The sequence below is a fragment of the Cupressus sempervirens genome, chromosome 7, assembly GCF_028749045.1.
Source record: "Cupressus sempervirens isolate cs-2001-9-10 chromosome 7, ASM2874904v1, whole genome shotgun sequence".
Classification (NCBI taxonomy): domain Eukaryota; kingdom Viridiplantae; phylum Streptophyta; class Pinopsida; order Cupressales; family Cupressaceae; genus Cupressus; species Cupressus sempervirens.
In genome coordinates this window covers 807216222-807237788 of record NC_143124.1, presented here as the reverse complement: position 1 = coordinate 807237788, position 21567 = coordinate 807216222, and the positions used below count along the sequence as shown (strand labels likewise).

At 33.0% G+C, this 21567-nt stretch overlaps 1 pseudogene; it reads right to left on the bottom strand.

Annotated features, from left to right (window-relative positions):
* Positions 1-4589, bottom strand: part of LOC149549845 (uncharacterized) — an 88296-nt pseudogene extending 83707 nt beyond the window's left edge.
* Between the last annotated feature and the right edge of the window lie 16978 nt (positions 4590-21567).

Here is a 21567-nt window from a genome sequence, read left to right as displayed (position 1 = left end):
TCATCTACTACGTGATCATAAGATATATTTGTTAGTGTAGTTTTTTATTTTTCCTATTTTGCTAAGTTTTTCTTACACTTTTAATAATCTCGCTTAGGTTAATAAAGCATGTCTTATTAGGTGAATGGTTGTGAGGTGTCACCTTCTTACATGTGAGCATCCATTAGCTATCTTGGGAAGATACTTTGCTATCTTTAGTCTGATAGATGGTTGCTCCTCATTGGTTGGTGTTGCCACCTCCTCCCTCTTCCTAGCCTATATAAGTATGCTACCTGGCTTGTATTTGCATCTCTGGTTTTTGTATCCTCATTTGCTATTTTGCTTCCAGCATTTGCATTACTCTCTTGGAGACTAACTCTATGATGCTATTTTGATTTTGTATCATTTGCATTCATAGTTTAGATATTTATTCTTTGCACTAGTTTTCTGGGTTATTAATCTTTTCAGATTCTAAAATGGTATCAGAGCTTTGCTATGTGCAAGAGTAGATTTTAGTTTCCTTATTTGAGAGATTCGAGGGAGGCAAATAAACTTTATTGTGTTTTTTGAAAAACGAAGTATGTTCTTCTCTTGCATCTTTGGATGATCCTGAGAAGTAGAAAAATTTTGACAAAAACAGTTTTTCTCTGGGGTTTCAATCTCAAATTTGACAACCAACTTGCATATTTGGAGTTTTCAATCAGTATTGCAGGTTCCAGCATGCCATTGATGGACTTAGGAAGTTGATCCAGCATTTTCATGTCATATTTTGGTTGCTAGGGTCATTTTTTGATTTTTGGAGCCATTTTTTACTATTAAAAGCGTCTAATTTACACTACAAAAGCATCTTCTATACATCAAAAAGAAAAATGTTTTTTGGGTTTTGTTTGTAGCCCCGAAAAACCATCTGGGTATCTTTTAGATTTTTTATGTAAGCTATATATTTTGTAGAATCGAGCATGCAAAGCTACAGCCATACCCCTCTCCATTGGCAGTCGTAGATTTGAATGCAGTTTTCAAATGTCTCGTTCTTGCTCATATGGACTCCGATTTTGATGATTCTTGTTATGAATTTGGCTATTTTTTTGTGCTCTATCCACTAGTGGAGTTGTTTTTTGATTTTCATGCATGAATTCTTCAAAAATTGTAGATTCTCAGCTGTGACTGTGCACAGTTCTCGTTTTGGAAACTTCGAAGGATCATAACTTTCTCATACGACCTCATATCGAGGCGATTCTTTTTTTGAAAGTGCATGATTTTTCGAGTAGATCGCAGTGGTGCTATTTTTTTCCTTGATTATTGTGCCCAAGTTTCACTTTTAGCATATGCTCTTCATGAGGGTTTGTAATGCATTGAAATCAAGACCACTAAGTATTTCTTTCTAGTGTTAGTTGTAAACGCACTAAAATAAAGTGTCAAATCATATTTCTTTGGGGGGGGCATTGTCGTGGCTAGGTTCTCTTCTTTCTAGCATTTCTTCTTTGCATTTCTTCATCATGGATCAAACAAATATGCCCATCCTAACTCCATACAATTACTTTGAGTGGAAATAATGCATATCAATTCACTTAAGGAAAGCTAGATTAAATAGGATAACTATGGGACTTGAAACTGAACCTACTAAAGATGAAGATAAGTCTAAGTGGTTTAACAAATGTGATGAGGCATTTGGAACATTGTGTTTTTCTGTTTCTCCTGACTTGCTATTTCACATTGAGTCTTTGGATACACCAAATAAAGTATGGACAAAGCTAGAAACACTATTTGGCACACAAGATTCAATGAGGGGTCATATGTTAGAAAATGAATTAATTAGTTTGAGTCCAGGCAATTTCAACACAATCCAAGATTTCTTCACCAAATTGAAATCACTAAGGCTATAGTTAAAACAATGTGGAATTGAAATGAAAGATGAACAACTGATTCTTAATATTCTCTCTAAGCTAAGTTCAGAATATTCTGTGTTTGTCTCTACCTTCTATGCTACTAAGGGTGCACTTGGTACTCAATTCACCATGCCATCTTTAGATGATTTTTCTGTCAATCTCACTCGAGAACAGGACAAGCTAATCCAGATGGGCATTCTTAAGTCCTCTAAGTCACATGCCTTGGCTGCCAACCAAGGCACAAAAGAACAACAAGGACAAAGTAGTAACAACAATAGTAAGGACAAGAAACAAAAGAATAGCAAGGAGAAGAAGGATCAGATGTCGGTTTCTTCAAAAGCAACTATTGATACACCATCTTCCAAGGGTGATAAGCCTAAGAAAGAAAAGGTCAAATGTGTCTATTGTAAAAGACCTGGTCATGATGAACATAAATGTTTGCAAAAACAACTTGATCACTTGACATACATTCTTGAGAAGAATAATATCAGTGTTCCTGAGTCTATCAAACAAAGTTCTAATGAAGGGTCTAACAAAGAAAAAGAAAATAACAAGGGGAAAGGAAAGGGCAAGGCTCTTTTTGCAGTTGCTTCCTCACCATCCACTTGGGTTCTTGATTCGGGTACTTCACACCACATGGCTTCATCTAAGGAAGAAATTGCATCCTTGGAGCCATGTACTATGCCTTCTATGTTGATGGGTGATAACACTCTTGTTGAGGTGTGTGGGAGAGGGTCTATTGATGTGGGGGATGGGACATTCCATGACGTTCCTTGTGTACCCTCGCTGTCAACTAATCTCCTATCGGTATACCAGATCACTCACACAAGTTTAGGCAAGCAGGTTGAGTTCACTCCTAATTCAGTGGAGATATGTGAGTTGCACAATGATTCTACAGTTGCAGTTGGGAGAGCAGATCATCAGTCACGACTCTATATGTTTTCTCACTTTGTTCCTGATCCTCCTTTGACTATTTCACTCACTCACTCTTATAATGTGAGCAGATTATGGCATGAGCAGTTTGGCCATCTTAACTTCCACTACTTGCATCAGCTTAACCATCAGAGCATGGTCACAGGGTTGCCTTCTACTTTGACATTGGAGTCACTTGGAATACATGATAGATCTTCTAATGGGTCAGATTCACTTGAGCAGTCTTCTACCTCCACTTTTGATGCAGAGAGTGATTCAGAGGACTCACCTCCTTCCTCTCCTAGTCATCATTCACAGGTTGATGATTCTCCTCTAGATTCTCTATCTTCTGGTCCACTTTGGGCTAGACAGACCTTGCAGTTTGTAGGTGATTGGGTTGGGGATCCACCAGACACCAAGAAAAATCATTCACAATTCCAGGATGCTCTACATATCTTCATTGCTACTACCTCAAATCCACAGTCCTTTCATGAGGCTTCTGGTATTTCTGAGTGGGATACAGCTATGCAGGAAGAGTATAGTTCCTTGATGAGGAACCACACTTGAGATCTTGTCCCTTTTTCTAAGGGAAGAAAAATTGTTTGATGTAAGTGGATCTACCGGACAAAATTTGCAAGCTTTGCTGGGGGTATGGGATGCTTCATCTTTTGGGGGGGCTGCTTCCTCTCACTTGGAGTCCTAATTTTCTTTGGGGAGTCTCTTTTCTCTCTCTTTTGGGGGAATTTTATGTACATGGGTACCTCATCAGGCTTGACTTGCCGGGACCCATTTCTACATCCACCTAGGCTTCGCTTATGGGGGGGTGTTAGTGTAGTTTTTTATTTTTCCTATTTTGCTAGGTTTTTCCTACACTTTTAATTATCTTGCTTAGGTTAATAAAGCATGTCTTATTAGGTGAATGGTTGTGAGGTGTCACCTTCCTACATGTGAGCATCCATTAGCTATCTTGGGAAGATACTTTGCTATCTTTAGTCCGATAGATGGTTGCTCCTCATTGGTTGGTGTTGCCACCTCCTCCCTCTTCCTAGCCTATATAAGCATGCTACCTGGCTTGTATTTGCATCTCTAGTTTTTGTATCCTCTTAATGCTATTTTGCTTCCAGCATTTGCATTACTCTCTTGGAGACTAACTCTATGATGCTATTTTGATTTTGTATCATTTGCATTCATAGTTTAGATATTTATTCTTTGCACTAGTTTTCTGGGTTATTAATCTTTTCAGATTCTAACAATATTACCCTCGAGGACTGTTGCTAGGTACTTTTTAATTACCATTTCCCTACCCTAAATCATTTCAATAATCTAGACCATATCTCCTTCCCGTTTATGTCATTTCATTCGCTAGAGGATAACATTTTTAAGGGAAGGAGGAAACATGAGGAGGAGAAAACCTTCTACCTAATACACTAGGGCCTCATGAATAAATTGTTCATCTAGCATCTTGCCCAGAATCCACCACTCCTAGTTAACCCCCTAGCCTCTATCACCCCCCAGATCTCCTTGGACCCTATCCCTAGCTCTACCCATAAGAAACCCAAGAAAACCAATGCCAGTGAGGTCAAAATTAACCCCAAGGTTAAAATCGGCCTTATTGAGTCCAACTCGGACACTAGAAAGGGTACGCATAGTGTAAGGAGAACCAGTAAGCATCTCTAGTTGGAGAAATTTAAGTCCCCTCTCCCCAAGTATGACTCCAGTTCTAATTCCTCTAATAGTGAGGTTAAACCAGCTAAAAAGAAGAGACTGCACCAGGAGCTTAAACCTACCCCCAGGTCTATCAACCCCTCCCATGTCTCTGACACCCTTAAAGCTACCCCAGCTTGTAGTGGGGGGGAAGACATCACTTCTCCAAGGAAAGAAACCCCCAAGGGTACTGGGAAGAAAGGAAAACACAACCACAATAAGGCATGCATGCAAAGGCTTGAGAATTCCATGACAGACCTAGCAGACAACCAAATTGCTATCTATTGTAGATTTGATACCCTAGTTGAGTTTTCCACCCAAGGTTATGTGCTCCAAGACCACCACTCCCTATTTTTTACAAGCCAGTAAAGAGGAGAAGGACTTGGGAAAGACAACTGCGACAACCCATTCCATCTACGGGTTCCTAGCGGAGGACTGATTAAAGACCATCCTAGACAAACTGATGAAATGGAGGAGGAGGATGCGGTAAAGGAAGCTCCTAAGGAGAAGAAGAATGAAAACCATGGGAAGGAAGAGGGCATCTAGTCTAGGGACTACTATTTTTTTATGCTATTGTTTTGTTATGATCTGATCTTTGAACTTGACACCCCACGAGGTTTTTTGTATTATGTCAATTATTTGGACTAATAGCAATGATCTGTTTAAATTTTGCTAGATCATTTCACAATTTTTTATGCATAGTAGATTAATTGTTTCTATTAACAATTTGTCTATAGAGATATTATGGTTTTTATAGTTTAAAATTGGTATAGGTTAGTTAATTGGGAGGTAACCTCCAATTGAGTTATCAGCCTTTTTGCACTCCAGGGTCAGCCCCCCATCTTTTTGGCTACTATCAATTTCTTCAAAAAAACAAAAAAAACTATATCTAACTAAAAAAGGATATAACTAATTTATAGATAATTGTCAGGACCAAAACATGGACCTGACAAAATAATCAAATGCTTTTTGTTTAAAGACAATGGACCTTTTCTTCTAGTGTATAACTATTTATTCAATTTTTTTTAATAATTTAATTTTTTGGAGAATAGACTCTATTTATCTAAAGTAAAAAGAACAATTATCATTTTTCATCAAGTTTTGATATTTTCATGTTCATGTTCATATTTTCATTTTTTAAGAAGTTTCCACTTCAAAAATTTGTAAATATTGATATATCAATAAAATAAGTTGTAAAACAATTTGGCATAACCTATATATGTTAACTAATTTTTCACATAGTGATTTTTGAGACACTTAAATAAGTTATTATTTAGTGGGAATATTATATTATATTTTTTATATAAGAATAATTGTTCTTAACCCATTAATCTACATGATTTTAAGGAAGAAACATAGTTTGGAAAATAGATTCAAAAAACTATAACTTTTAATCTTGTTCAATCTCCATATTTTGAGGGTAAGCATCTTCAATTTCTTTGACTTTTACACAATTGCATTCTCCTTTGATTGTTTCTTTGATTTTTAAGCTGATAGACTTTATGTGGGAGCTTTGCTCATGAAAATAACTTTTCCTTATAGATTATTTAAGTGCTCTTATAAAAAGAAAGCTCATTTATTATTTTCCTTTCTTTTTTTAAATTAAAAAATAATTCTAAAATTAGAAATGGTAATTGTGGACCTTCTTATTTGGGAGGTTTTGGGTTCAAGTATACTTAAGCATAATAAATAGTAATAATAATATTTTTTATGGATTATAAATAATAATAATAATTAATCACAATACATAATAATAATTAATCTTGGCTTTGACCCTCTTAAAAATTAATTACAATATAATTTATTCATATGAAATTATATTTGAAAATAATTTTACTACCAAACACTAGTACTATGACTTTCTTTTACAAATCTAAAGACTTCATATTCCTCAAAAAGGATTCAAACTTAGTAATTTATGTAACTTTGCTTTATTTGAATAACTTTTTAAACAAACATTGCATCTTCTTTAAATATCTGATTATTTGAAACCTTTAATTTATCCTCAATAAATCTCAAATTTTACTTTGACTTCAATCTCCTTATTTTAAAATTAAATTTCTTTTATTTTCTATCTTCTTCTCTGCAATCTCTTTTGAAGATATTTATACTTAATTAGAAACACTGTTTTTTCTTCAACTAAAATTGTATTTTACAATTGCTCTCTTACTTTTATAAGTTTTTCAAACTTAAATAATATTTTTAAACTTGTTCTAATACTAAATAGAAATAGAGAATTATAACACGGCTAGAGAATTGTATGGATTCAAATACATTACAAGAATTTCTTCATCAAATGATAAAAAATGAGAATAACAAATAATAAATTAAATTGGTAGTGGGAATATGAGTAGAATAGGCATATGTAAATTCTTAAAAAAATGAATTCTCTTTTGGGTTCACCAAATCGGAATTGCGAATAGGAATAAGTATTCCAAATTTGATCCAAAAATAAACATTTGTAATTCCACCTAAATAAATAAAATTGAAATATATATTCCTATTCCAATTTTATTTATTTTAGAAAGCATAGAATCAAGAATCCCAAATTGGACCAAATGCTGGAATTCCTCCATCTTTGCATCCATTCACCACGTCAATGCTCCCGCTCGGATTGCTGGTCACTATCACCACCTCCGCTCCCCATTTTTTCACTGCCTCCACCGTCATCTCCGGCACCTTTGGGCGCCCCGAGAAAGCTGTGTCATGAATTATCATCTTTTCGGGAGGGTAGCTTTTGACCCTCCTCACAATATCGTCTCCAAAGTTTTTCTCAATCGCTTTGGCCACCCAAATCACATAAACCTCCGCTGGAGAAGACTGCAGCATGAACCACAGGAACACGCAGATTCCCGACCCCGTCGCCACCACGACAACCTTGTTGTGCATGTTAATTAGGTAAGGCAGCCCTGCAAATTTAACACTACGAGTATAAATATTCCGGCGGATCAGATACCAAGCTCTTGGTAAAGTCTCCCACCGCACCAGCGAGCATCATGTGTTCATCTTTTCCGTCGGAGATTATTCCGAACGCGTGCCAGTCTGAAAGGCGAGATCTGCTGATGCGTCCGAGAAGCCCGGCTTTGATTCCGCGGGAGAATTTGATGAGACTGGCGTGACCTGAAGGAGCCGATACATGCACCGCAACCTTCCTCACCGACAGCCACGGCAGGACTATGAGAATCGTGATGAGTAAAGTAAACCAGAATTCCTGCTTCTTTGCAACAACTGAACCGCGCAGTCGGTACGATTCTTGGACCAAACATTGAAGTCCATGGGTTTATAAAGCAAATGGCGGACAGGAACAGCGGAATTACGCATTTCGAATGAGACGCCATGACAGCTCGGGGACTTTCCCAACTCATCCATGATTTCCCTAATCACTAATCACTGCGCTACTCAGGTGCGCACAGAAGCGAATAGAGAAAAGGAGGAGGGAAGTGAACTACTGTAAAGTCTTGAAGCTATGAATCTGCCATTTTAATTGTGATATTTATGGATAGAGCTTGTGAACAGTGAATCCGCGGTATGAGGACGGCAGAACAAATTCTGTCAGGTGTTTGCAAGCGTAATTTCATTTTTCTCTTAAAATGACAAATCTGAACCCGTTCAAAGAGCTAATCACTTCTTGAAAGACACAAAGAAATGTTAAGTTTTTGATAAGTCCGCATTTGTCTGCATTCGCTTGTCTTCAGCGTGCAGATAAATTGAAGTCGAGCATAAAGTCAGAAAAAAAAACAGTGCACGGCACAAGATTAGTTAGAATTAATGCGCGTACCTGAATGCGAAATCAATTTTATTTTTTTTAATTCGAAGGCTGAATAGTACAGACATATCACAAGGAAAAATCCGCTTGCTATCCAACTTTGCGAGTTCGACATTTGACCGAAATAATGAACTAATTGTTTTTTAAAAGACATTCTTTGGAATTTTACAATAATTTAATTACAATGTTGTAAACGTCGCTAAATATTTTTTAGTTTTCAAGTCTGTTTTTACTGTAAATTAAGAATCCTATGCCAAATAAACACCGAAACTATTGATAGGAATAAGAATATTTCTGAATCGAGGAGGCTAAAATAATAATAATTAAAAATTTGTTTTTAACTGTGTGATGGTAAAAGAAAAATAGTTTATGTCAATTAGAATAATTTTGAATAAGTGATTGTATTTTCTTACATTAGAATAGTTTAATTAAGTAAAATTGTATCCGCTATAGATAAAACAAAATTAATGATGAATATTTAAAAAATTATAATTGTATAATTTTTTTTAAAACTATTTCATATTTAAATAGAGTAGTTCAATAAACATAAAAATTAATAAAAAGATTTAAAAATTATGGTTGTAATTTAAAAAGTATTTAATATTTAAATATTTAAATATTTCAATTATTTTAATATAAAATAATTAATGAGGAAAAATAATTTTTGTGTGTTTTGTTTGAAAGCATATTTTATGAGTAGTTTTTTCAATATAAAATATTTATCATTAAAATTAATTTTTAATTTATCTATAATGTTCATAGTTGAATGTTATTATTGTATTGATATTTTGTTTAATTTTATTCAAATTATAATATAATTAAATATGATTTAGTTTCATATGTTTATATTGCATCCAAAAATATTGGGGTAGTGCTTCTCCTAAATCCACTCCCATTAGACCCTAAATAATTGAGTCAATTGAAAGTAAAATAATTTTATTGAATTTAGAAATTAAAAATCTTTCATTTATACCTTACAAAAATCAAAAATCAAAAATCAAAAATAAACATAGAAAAACTTAAATTTAATTGGATGAAATCATAAAGATTAATGGATAGTTAAGTAGAAGTTTTTGCAATAATACATTGCCTAGGGCAAATACAATAAGAATAATTTTGAATTGAGACAGGGTAAAATAATAATAAAATTTATTTTTTTTAAATTGTGTGATGGTAAACAAAATTAGTTTATGTCAATTCAAAATAAGAATAATTATAAATTGAAGCAAGGTTAAATAATAATAAAAATTTTATTTTTTATTATTTAATGGTAAAACAAATTAGTTTATGTCAATTCAGAATAAGAATAACTCTAAATTGAGGCATAGTAAAATAATAATAAAATTTTCATTTTTAATTGTGTGATGGTAAAAAAATTAGTTTATGTCAATTGAGAGACATCCTTGGAAGGGAGGCATCTCGAGTGAATGAAAAAACAATAGAAAACCTAGTGATACTAACTCATTGCCAACCTGAATGGAATAATGAATGGGTGTAAAAGAAAGAGGATCTTAAGAAAGCAAAGGATCCTTTAAGATAAGGAGAATTATTTAATATCTATAGAAAATCAATCTAACATTGCTCTAGAAGAGAGCAATTTTCGAAGATATGGATAAGGAGAAATAAGAGTCAATTTTTTTGAAAACTATTAAAGAAATTAAAAATCTCATTTACATGAATTGTGGAAATCTAATAGACCTAATTAAATAAGGTTCAATATTAGGGATCTCTCAAACAAATACAGCTAAGATAGTGCCTACATATAAAAAGGAAAGATAACACAATGATTAAATAAATGTTACAAAATATTTTCATGATATAATGATCAAGGAAAGAAATAACCTTTTCCATAGGCCATGAAGATTAGATCATAGAATGTTAGCATGAATGCTCTTAACATGAAAAGTTTACTTAAAACAAAATTTGAGAAGTCAAATTCTAATAGCTACATTTTATGTAATACCAATTTGGATTCAATATAACAGGAAACATTAAAGAAAAAAGTTAAAACTAGGATGTGGGCTCACATCAATTGGAGTAGTGAGTAGATTAATTACTCTATTGAATTCACAACAATAGTTATTTTAACCAACAAAGCCTAGAAAGTTTGTGAGGTAAATTGCTTCAAAGAAAACTTTAAAATGGTTCTTATTAATAATTTGTATATGAAAAATTCTCATAGAGAGAAAAACCAATTCTAGATAGATCTCACAAATTTCTTTTTACATATTTGATAATCTAATTATTATTGGTGATAACAGCAATGCCATGGTACAAACATATAGTGTAAAGAGGAAAGGGATATCTCATATTTATTTCAAAATTTTTGTGGAGAATAAAATCCTCATTGAATGAAAAATATATTCACCTAAACAAAATAGATATTAGGTTTCAACAAGATCTTAGAGAATCTCAATTAATTTTTCTGGAAATGTGATGTGAAGCATCTATCAAAATTATTCAAGTGCTTCATCTTCTCTTTCTTAAAGTCAAATTATTTTCTAATCTAGTTGCGCATTAAAAGAGACAAAGCCCCAAATTGATGTCCTTTTAAATGAGGAATTATATAGACAAAGATGTCATACTTCTCGATAACTTTGAAAGCTGGGGGAAAATGGAGGAACATGGTCACAAGATTTATAGGGCTATCCCTTGAGCTTAAATAATAATAAGAAAAATTTGAAACAAGGAATGTAAGTTAATTCAAGAAGATAGAACACGAGTTTGCAGACTTGAATGAAAAAATTATCTTTATTGGAATTGCCCACAATAGTCACATAAAGGAAAAGGTAGTGTTACAGAATAAAGTAAAGACTCTTCTTATCGAGGAAATATAATCTAGAAGCAAATCTCTAGAGAGGTCTATCTTAGAGATCCATGATAAAGGAAAAAAGAGTGTTAGAAAATAGTAGTAGAAATTATGGCTAAGGAGAAAATATACTATAGAGGAAAAACTGTAGGGAGGTGGGGTTTAGAGATAAGGACAAAAATTTGATGTACTTTTACATTGAAAAAGAGATTTCATCAAACAAGAAGTGAACTTGTTTTCCAAGGTTCATTGGATAATTTTGAGGGTTCCTATGTCTTATCCTTGTCTCATTTTACCAAAAATATTTTTACACTAGTTTCAAAGAGCTAGAATAATGAGATGAAACAAACATTCATTGAAGAAGTACTTAAAAAGGAAGCACTAAAATACCACCAAACAAAGCTTCAAGGATTTCTAAGTTCCCAAAAAAAAAAATCTACAAGAATTTGAATATTGTGGGATATTAGGTGAGAGAATTTGTTAAAAAATCATTTGCAACAAAGGGAAATTATTAAAAGATATGAGTACTAATTTTAAAACTCCCATTCATAAGAAAGACTAGTTACCATATTTTATTTTTTCCATAACTCTATGTAATACTTTTCATAATATTTTCCTAGAGTTGTTGCTAATAATTTGAAGTCAAACCTTCTAAGTATCATTGATAACAAGAAGAGGGTCTTTCCCCTAGGAGATCCATCATTGACAATATGATCATTATGTATGAAGTAATTATTTCATCCTTTTAAAAATGGTATGAGTATTATGCTAGTAAAATTAGATATCAACAAGGCATAATGTAGAGTGAGTAAAGACTTCTCTAAATTTCCTAGAGTCTCTTAATTTTGAAAAGATTGGTTATCTTAGGTTTTTAGTTTGATGAAAATATTAAGGTTTTTGTCAAATAGGTAGAATAACTAAGAGAGGGAAGGGTGAATTTTTTATTTGCAAACACTTTATAAAAAAATTTCTCTATTGGTAAATTCAAAAATCATATAAAAGATAATGATAGTTATATCTATATTAAACTATGTTCTACCAGTAAGCATGTCAAATAATCATAATAGATGTAAACACAAAAGCAAAAAAATACTTACATAAGGAACGATGCAATGTTCATGGAAAATTAAACTAGGAAAAACCATAGAGAAACTGATTCTCATGAAATGATCATTAGTTAAGGAAATTTTTACGAAGACTCGTTGTCATTTGGATCAATCTCAGTTGAGATAACTACCTTGAGATATGATTGTGGCTAAGTGTCGATAAAAATAGGCTCACTACTATAATATAAGAAATGACATTGAATCCACCACTAAGATCATTGTCACCGATAATATAAAAATAGAAATGATATATCAATGTGTGATTGATGTCATCCACACACATGACCATCAACACAAAGATATTGTCTTAATAGATTCACATCCACATCACATATATAAGCTTTACACAAGCCACACAAATAATTGATATCATTCATCTTCTTATACTACTTGATGTCATCAACCAAGCTTTCCTAAAACAATTTAAAATAGGTTACACCAAAGCATTCTCACAGTGGCAAGGAATGAAACTTGGACCACCTTACTCAATTCAACATGCCTTGTGCATATCAACATATTATTCTATCTCCAAGACTTTTGGTACCAACTACTATGATCAACACATTACATTGTAACTACTAGGACCGCAACATAAATGGACATGCTTCAAATATGATAGAACCCAAACAATTGATCCACCATATGTTGCACACAAGATAGAACCACCACCACCACAAATAAGGATAAATACTAGCACTTACACCAGAAGAAGGTGCAAGGGGTCCGTCTATAGGTCATAGTTATAAAAGCAATATTTAGAGAAATGTAATATTGTGGAAGGGTGGCTTGTACCATTCAAATTAATTATAAAATATCAAAAAATATTGTATTTGCAAACACAATCAAAATAAATATAAGAGAAACTAAGATCATAACTTGACACACATTGAGAAAAAACTAGTAAGAGTTGTTGAGATTGGATGAGGTTCTTTGTTCAATAGAAGTAGGCACAAAGGCAAGCTCATGATCTCTGCTAGTTGAAAATCATGACTACACAACACCTTTAAGTAGCATTAAAAAACTAAAAATATAATCAAACAAAAATTTGAAATAAATTAAAGAATTTGACTCCACAATCCAAAAAGAAATAAAACAAATTATATTAAATCAAATTTATAAAATTACGATAAAACACTAATTTATTTTAGAATAGGCTTAATTATTACATGGCAAAATTAAAATATTATTTGATCTTATGTTAAGGAATATTAAATAGATGAAACTAATAATGTGTAAGCAAATCTAACAATTTAAAATAAAAAAATACAAATGAATATTCTTTACCAATTTTAAATTTGTTAAAAAATATTAGAAATTATTAGTTCAATTATCCTTATGATTTTTTGAAGTGATTGTCATTAAATCTTATAAAATATATAAATTTAGATTTAAGTTTATTGAAAAATTATTGTGATGGTTTAAAATGTTTATAAAATATATTTCTTGATCAGAGAGAAATTAAAGAAGTGCCATTTTTTTATCCACGTTATTTAACACTTTTATATCACACATTCTTATTGTTGATATTATTATTTGTTTCATCGTGAACTTACAATCACTTATAATCTTATTCAAATTTATTATTTCCAACAATAAATTTTACTTATCACAATACATATGAGTTATCAATGAAATAAATAGAACAAAGATAATCATATGCATATAGAAATAAAAAATGTATTCTAAACAAGAGCAAATCTAAACTTCAAATATGGTTTTATAAGGAAAAATAAATTAAAGAATTAAATTGTACTCCAAAAATGTACATATAGTAAACATAATCCCTAAATTATTTGTATTTTCATTTATTCATAATAACCATAATTATCAAAAGAATTCCAAATATTAAGTTAAACTAATAACTCAAAGCAATGACTTTGACTTTACACAAATTATACTTTTTAATTGATAAATGTCTACTTGAAAGCACATTAAGAAAGATCGTATTAGGAATTTCAATTTACCATTTTCTTGTCAGCTCCTTTAACCTAAAGTGGATATCCACAACCTCTTCAGAAGCTCTGATTTTGGCACAAATAGAGAAGATGTTGGCAAAGAGTATAGATTCCTAGCTTAAAATCTTGTATTTACCTTGGATTGAAAGTTAATGAATGGAGTATTTTGGAAGAGGAGAAGAATTTGTTGCCCCTGAGGGAATTTCAATCAGATAAACTTATTCATACAATTATCATCAAATAATACATTATTTTCAAAGGTCAAAAGGTTTTTAATTAGAAAGCTTGGGCTTCAAGGTCTTTATCATTGTGTTGCAAAAGAAAAATCGCAGCCCTCAAAGCATTAGTTTGGGCTTTATAAATACTTCAATTTAGTTTTAGGTACAATGCATTGCAACATGTAGTTTCCAAGTCCAATGTGGTGTAGTACATCTATACAAATCAGCAGTCCTATGATTTGACATGCTTTGTCTACACTACTCCACTTTAATCTTTTGCATGTCCTACATTTTTAAGTGCCCTAATTACTTAGTGACATGGTAAAACTTTATTTTTTGCAAAATATTTGCATTCCCCACAATAGGAATTCATGCAAGGATAGACATAGAAATTGAGGCTACTGATATTGTGTTGGTGAGAAGAAACTAAATGGATGTTATTACCACCATAGATTTATCAAAAAAAAAAAAATCAAAATCAAGCACAATCCTTTCACTAGATTCAAACTTTGTGTTGGTTTCAAGGGCTATCATGCCTACTTCTTCTCTAAACATAGAATGATCTTATCTTTTGTTGAGGCATTATGTGTCATCAAATCAAAACTTAGAACTGAAGAAATAAAAAGAGGATTTCTATTGGATGGAATCTCTTGAAATGATTTCATTATGTCTCATTCAGTCATAATCATGGCTCATATATGACTGCAATGGATCCTTAATGTTTTGAATTCCCTATTGTTTTTTGGCAATATTTTACTTACAGATATAATAGGAAGTATTCTTCATTTTGGTCACTACAGGGAACAATTAAGAGTTCCCACATGTGTTGATTCAAGTGCTCACCTATAGCTCTGTGGTGTATTTCATGATAGGCTTTGACCTAAGTGTAGTTAAATTTATGTGGAAATTATTCTTCCTCTACTTTTTCTTCCTTACCTATATACTTCTTGGAATCACTAGCATAGAAATTACTCCTGGCCATAATATGGTTTTTTTTCATGCCTATTCCATTTTTGTGGATCCTCATCTCAGGCATCATGAATTTTCACACGGTAGATAGTCATTCTTTCTAATTGAATGAAAATTATCGTGTAAAGAAGCGGTAGCAGATTTACTTATAGTGGTAATAATGGAATACCAATACCAAATCAATATGGGTGTTGTGGCTACTTTTTCACATAAAAATGAGAAGTTCAATCATACTAATTATGAAGACAAGATAGTGGAGGGAAGAGTCTAGTCATTTGGGCCTACTCTGTGACATCAGATCCACTCACAGTGGACATTTGCAATAGTTAAATCTGTAAGAGACATTGACCAAGTAGTTGAGATGCATGCAACTGCATCCTAGGGACACTAATCCACACATTCCATCTGCAAGCACAAGTAGTTCTAGTAAAAAACCCTCATCGAATTGATTAGACAGGCATCATATGCAAGTTGTTTGGAAATTGCACACAAAGTCCAAACACGATCCAACAATAAAACCTTGATCTATTTCAAAGCCAAGAAGAAAAATTGCAAACCACCATAAGTGATCTAACTTGGGGTTTGTCTCTAATTACAACCTCCATGGGCATTCTCTCCAAATAGAAGGAGTTCAATCCTTTATCTGAGTCATATACTCTATGCAACAAAGTTAGATAATCCTTGCGTGATCCAATCTGCAAGTCAAGATCTGTATTCTAGCCCCAACACACTATGAACAATTCAACATATATTGTGCACATTCTAGCACTCTCACGATAATTCTTGTGCACATTACAGAAACATCTAGAGATCCCATACAAACACTCCATTGAAATAATGTTGGGGGGAGTAGAGAAATAGCATGCAGGGGAAGTCTGCAATGAATGATGATGTGATATAATAAATGCACATTGAATACAATTTTATCATTCAAAATTTATACATATCACTCCAAACTAAACCATGAATAGGAAATGGTTTATGGTAGCTGTGTGTAAGTGTGAGATAAATTTTGGTTGCAAGCAACCTCATAGGGAAATCCTATCGGCTAATTAAAGTAGATTCTTCAATGAACACCATTACCAATACTCCAAGAATATTAGTAAACATCAACCAATAAACAAATCACAAATAAACCACAATTATGTATTAGATATGTTGACACTAGAATGACAACAAAATGAACAACATCAACTCTACATTCTAATAGTTTTCAGTGACCATCATGGTTTTTTTGAGGTATCAAGGGGATTGTGTCAAGAATACCTTCTATCCACTTTCCTATAAAAAGTCATGAAAAATACTTTATGAAGATATTTTACAAATGTATATTACACTCAAAAGTTGGAAAGCATCTCATTTGCATCAAATTGAGAATATATATTTAATAAATATTATAAAATTGATGGTATTGCAATCATATTGCCCATCAAATCTGTGCATCTTCCAATACAAGATTAAAAAGTAATTCAACAACATCGATCTCTCTCCTAGTCTTCTAACCATGTAATTTTTTAACATGGTTATCATGTTAACTTTTTTTTTAAATGTTATTATGTGTTAGATCAAACTCAAACCATTAGAACAATAAGTTTTAGATTAAGGGTTAAAACAAGTTTTTTCCAGTGGACCCAAAACCCTAAAAGTTGTTACATAAAAATAGTCATTAAAGTACTAGAGAGAAACAGTGATGTATAACAACTAGAACCAACATAGACCCAAGCCTAAACAACTAACACAGTAAACACAACACAAAAAACAAAAAAAACTTCCAAGCAGAAAAATCCTACACAAAAAGCATTATGTTGGTTCCATGACCAGCATCTCCTAGATTTCCTATATTTTTTTGATGGCCACTTGGATGTCCTCCTTGTTTGGCTCCTTACTCTTGGCTTTCATTTTCCTTGTAATAGCTCTAGTTCTTTTAGTCATCCCAGGGGAATCCTTAGTATACTTTAGATCCTCTAAATCAAGAACAAGTAGCTTCTCCAGACTCTAGTCAACATTTCCCAAAAGCTTTTTCACACATTCAAAGGTTGATTCCCAAATCACCTAGCAACTTTTAATCCTCTCATTCATATATTTTTCCAGATTCTCAATTCTTTCAATCAGCATCAAAATGACATTGTCATTTTCAATGGACTCCTTGGATTTCTCTTTCCTTGACCAGTTCTACATTTTTCCCGCAATTTCATCCATCTTAGCATTTAGGTCTCTTAGTTCTAATATCTAGGAGTATAATGGCATTGAAGGACCATTTTTCAATACAAAAAGAGTATAAATAAATAGCCTTTGCTATTTGCAAAATACCCAAGGGAGGTTTGACACTTAAATCCTTGAGGTCATCTTCAAGAAACTTCACATTAACCTCATCCATGTGAACTAGTTGTTTATAGGAAAGTGTCTTGTGTTGACATCCTTAATCTAACTATCAAAATTATCATTCCCATCTTTTTGGAATGAGGTGTTTGGAAAAATGTGCACATTATGATCCATAGTCTTCATAAAATAATCAAGACAAGGAGCCTCTTTATCAAAATCCTCATCATTCTCCTATTCATTAATCTCTTTATTCTCCTTTTCCATATCATTCTAAGGAATGCCATGGTTATCCTTAAAATGGGATGAAACAAGGGAAGGGAAATTACTAGGATGCCTATACATTGTTTCCACCAAGCCACCAGAATACTCACTATCCCCATCTTCCACCTTCTCCATGTTCTTACCTTCCTCCTCACTCTCACCTTTTGACTTTGTTCCCATATCCTTGTAATTGACATTTTGCTTCTTTCTTTTCCTCATTTCATTCTTAACGTCACCCAACTCTACAATCATTCATCTACCCTTACCTTTATTACTAGTAGAGCTCTTAAGGATCTTGTCCTTATTAAAAAACATAGACCTTGGGAGGGTCTCTTTCACATTTTCCACCATATAATCAAAGATTAAAACCCTTAAACCTTGTTGTGAAATAGGTTTATGTGGTGTTGCCGCACTTTTCATCCTCTACTCGAGTAGTAAAAGTGATTTCTTGTGTCTTAGAATTTTCCTTTTTGTGTTTGAGTCTAGGTCTAAGCCCCCTTAGGTGGAAAGAGTCTTCATCAGATTTTTCATTTTCCCTTTCTCCACATTTCATAGCCAAGTGGTTATCCTTTTAAAGGAGGGATTTTGCGGGTAGTTTAGTGCCTAATCTGATGGAGATTCATGTTGCTCATACAAAGATCATTGACAAAGTATATCTTCTTGCGGTCTATCATTTCCTCAATGAAAATAGAAGCTTGCAAAAATTTGGACTTCATCTTCTCCTTGGCGGGTTTTCAACCCATGAAGACGATTTTTCACAAAGACATCCAAATGATGCATATGGGTCAAAGTAAGAAAATAATGAAGTACCCTATGGAAAATTCATGTTCCCTTTATGATTATCTACTTTAGGAAATGTTCAGGTTTCATCACAAATCTCATAAGCATTCCAGGCAAAAAACTCAAAACCAACTTCTCCTCGACGGGTTTTCAACCCATGAAGTCAATTTTTTGAAGAAGGCAATTATGAAGGAAAGGAAACAACAGGTGGGTCCCTAATGAATTTTTGCACTCCTTTTAGATATTTCTAAACCCAAAGAAGACAATAAGTCTAAAGGTGAATTAAAAGGGAAGCCTAGGCGGAGAAATGGAAATTGTCTTCTCCTCGGCGAGTTTTCAACCCATGAAGACAATTTTTCACATTTTAAAGAAAATCAAGTTTGTAAGTGGATTGGACTCACATTTTTTGCGCAAGACATCTCAATATGATAATAGAAATAATCTAACCATTGTAGGAAAGAGTTGTTAAGCAGAATTCAACTCAGTGGATATTGTATCACGGAGTACTCTATTGGTAACTTCCCGAAACTTAAGGAAACTAAAGCTAAAGTAAAGAAGGCTCAAGATAGAGATTATGAGCTCCTAAGAGGTTTTCATATAGACTCACAAACTAGTGAGCAAGGAAAGGGAATCATTGGAGTAACTTTCATGTAGAAAAATTTCTCCAACTTCATAGATAATCTGACAGAGATATCTTCCAGTCATCAGAATAGAGTTTCCAAACTCTTGAAACTTGGTGGATGCATACATGTGGCCATGGAGGAAATGCAAGACCGTTTGAGTGTTGTCAAGGATTTGGCCAGAGAACATTCTAAATGGCTCTTAAGATATACTAATGTACATATTCATAGGCATGAAGAATTAATTCCAATTATTGTTGCTACTAAGGCTTATAGCACAAAATTAGAAAAGGGAAAGAAGGCGAAGTGATCCATATTTTGCCTCTTTCATATTTTGATGTAATCATTTTAATGGACAAACTAGCTCCTTTCCATTTGTCATTTTAGAGGAGATGAACCGATTAAACTTCCTTTGTAATGGTTATCTCAGAATCCTATATGTATTGGAATGAAAGATTAATAAAAGGTCAACTAATTTTTGGTGTGAGATACTTGATGTTGCAGAGCCAATTAAATGGTATTTTATGTCAAATATTTTCTATTCCACTCTATTGAATGTTAATTGTAAGTTTTCTCTTTTTTCTAAATTAAAACAAGGAATGAATAGAGCTCCATTCCCCTATTTTGAGATAGCGAACTGAACATGATAAGTATTGTCATTGTAGGTTCAAGAGGGATCCCTTAGGTGTTTTCCTTCAAGTTAATCTTTCTTTCTCTATAATCATTTTTTTGCTGGATCGGTTTAGTATTAGTTACTATGCACTATTGAATTGTTAAGTTGAATGAGTTCATAAGATGTGTGAGTTCATAAACTTAATTAATCTTCTAAAATCATTTCTTGCCTAAGCCAAAATCCTGTATAGGTTTGGCTCGGTTTACCTCTCCTGTTCTCGGGCTAAGAACATACCCCACTTTAGATTTAAGAAAAAACATAATTCATTGCAAATCTACAATAGGGAGTTGTACCTAATAATTCAGAGGAAAGTTAGTCTTTTCAGAAGCAACTTTCCAACTATTGTAACTAGATATTGTTCATAAATTTGGGCATCTAAGAGTTAAATCAAAAAGAACAATCTATTTACCAACATGTGGCTTCTCTCTATGCTCGTCTTGATAATGAGTTAAAGAACATAGTAGATAGAAAGGAAAGTAAACTCTTTTCTTATAGCTACAATGGTTCAAAAAGACAAAATGATAATTGTGGGCTCTATCATAACGTGCATCCAAGGTAATGTACTACATTACAGCCATAAGGACCTCTTTCATAGGGTTTTGATTGACAAAGTAGCATAAAAACCCCTTTTTTCTTTCACTAAATTCTCATCCTCTTTTTAGGGAAATTTAATAACAGCTTCTTCAAAGATTTCTTTATTATAATAGAAATTCATTCCTTTAGTTTTTAGACCAGTAATAGCCGCCATGATATCAATGTTCAACTTGAGGCTTCTTCCCACCATTTTCAGAGTCCCCATCTCCCAGCCATGGAGAAATTCCTCCATAATTTTAAGCTTGTAGTCCTCCATTTTCTCCATAAATAAAACAAGCTATTGTGGGACAAAATAAAAAAAGTTACCACTAGGTAACCAAAGAAGAATGGCACACAACATAGGAATTAAAATGTATAGAGCACTTAATGAAGATAAGGGTTGGGACTAAGAATTGGCTAAACAAAATAATCTGACACTTTTTTAGATCAAGGTAAAAATAGGTTTTGGAAGGGAACCCAAAACCCCAAACCCCAAACAAAACAATACATAAAGATATTCAAGATTGCACCAAGGTTTTGAAATAATGCATGCACATAGACAACTAGCAAACTACACAACAACTAGCAGATGATCAATAGAAATGAAACAAAAATAATAATTAATAGATAAAACCAAAAAGCAAACCCACCGAGAGCTTTGATAGCTTAAATCCCCATCGTATTCACCTCCTCCATGGTAGTGTTTAGTTGCTTCATAACTTTGGTGGAGGCAATCACTTTTTTATTGAGGCTCACCCTTGTTCTTTTACCAAGTTCATCCTTGACAACCAACTCCTTGTCCTTACTACCCAAATTCACATTTAGCTTAATGCCATCCAAGTCAATCTTGCCAATGACATCCATAAGCTTTTGCAAAGTGGACTTAATCGAGTGATCATTATCCTTTAGGATTTTCCTAAGCTTATATGCATAGTGGTTGAATATTCCATAATCTTATTGCAATTGCCCTCTAGAATCTTCCTTTCTTTACCATCATCCTCAAGTTTCTTCTCAAGACAAGCAACTCTAATCAG